General features: G+C 39.3%; 1 non-coding gene across 1 annotated transcript; it reads right to left on the bottom strand.

Annotated features, from left to right (window-relative positions):
* Positions 1-769: 769 nt before the first annotated feature.
* Positions 770-877, bottom strand: LOC112731420 (small nucleolar RNA R71). Its single transcript, XR_003167198.1, has one exon. It is a non-coding gene; the product is annotated as a small nucleolar RNA R71 (small nucleolar RNA).
* Between the last annotated feature and the right edge of the window lie 429 nt (positions 878-1,306).

The raw sequence follows: 1,306 nt of genomic DNA, 5'->3' as shown, positions 1-1,306 counted from the left end.
TCAAAAATCACTAACTCTTTTTCAAAAATTATTTTCGAAATTTTCCCTCTCTCATCTTATTCTATTTATTTATTCATCTACTAACATCTCTCCCTCACCCACCAAAAATCCGAACCCTCTCTCTCTCTTTCTGAGTTCAGATTTTTCTCTTCTTCTTTTCTTCTACTAACAATAAGGAACCTCTTTACTGTGACATAGAGGATTCCTCTTCTTTTCTTTTTCTCTTCTCTTTCTTATGAGCAGGGACAGAGAAAAAGGCATTCTTGTTGAAGCTGATCCAGAACCTGAAAGGACTCTGAAGAGAAAACTAAGAGAAGCTAAATTACAACAATCCAGAGACAACTTGATTGAAAATTTCGAACAAGTAAAGGAGATGGCAGCCGAACCTAACAACAATGCAAGGAGAATGCTTGGTGACTTTACTGCACCAAATTCCAATTTACATGGAAGAAGCATCTCCATTCCTACCATTGGAGCAAACAATTTTGAGCTGAAACCTCAGCTAGTTTCTCTGATGCAGCAGAACTGCAAGTTTCATGGACTTCCATCTAAAGATCCTTTTCAGTTCTTAACTGAATTCTTGCAGATCTGTGATACTGTTAAGACTAATGGAGTAGATCCTGAAGTCTACAGGCTCATGCTTTTCCCATTTGCTGTAAGAGACAGAGCTAGAATATGGTTGGACTCTCAACCTAAAGATAGCCTGAACTCTTGGGATAAGCTGGTCACGGCTTTCTTAGCCAAGTTCTTTCCTCCTCAAAAGCTGAGCAAGCTTAGAGTGGATGTTCAAACCTTCAAACAAAAAGATGGTGAATCCCTCTATGAAGCTTGGGAAAGATACAAACAGCTGACCAAAAAGTGTCCTTCTGACATGCTTTCAGAATGGACCATCTTGGATATATTCTATGATGGTTTATCTGAGCTATCAAAGATGTCATTGGATACTTCTGTAGGTGGATCCATTCACCTAAAGAAAACGCCTGCAGAAGCTCAAGAACTCATTGACATGGTTGCTAATAACCAGTTCATGTACACTTCTGAGAGGAATCCTGTGAGTAATGGGACGCCTATGAAGAAGGGAGTTCTTGAAGTTGATACTCTGAATGCCATATTGGCTCAGAACAAAATATTGACTCAGCAAGTCAATATGATTTCTCAGAGTCTGAATGGAATGCAAGCTGCATCCAACAGTACTCAAGAGGCATCTTCTGAAGAAGAAGCTTATGATCCTGAGAACCCTGCAATAGCAGAGGTAAATTACATGGGTGAACCTTATGGAAACACCTATAATCCATCATGGAAAAAT

This window comes from Arachis hypogaea, chromosome 12, assembly GCF_003086295.3.
Source record: "Arachis hypogaea cultivar Tifrunner chromosome 12, arahy.Tifrunner.gnm2.J5K5, whole genome shotgun sequence".
NCBI classification, from domain to species: domain Eukaryota; kingdom Viridiplantae; phylum Streptophyta; class Magnoliopsida; order Fabales; family Fabaceae; genus Arachis; species Arachis hypogaea.
The sequence above is the reverse complement of the archived record's forward strand: the minus strand, read 5'-3'. Positions and strand labels throughout refer to the sequence as shown.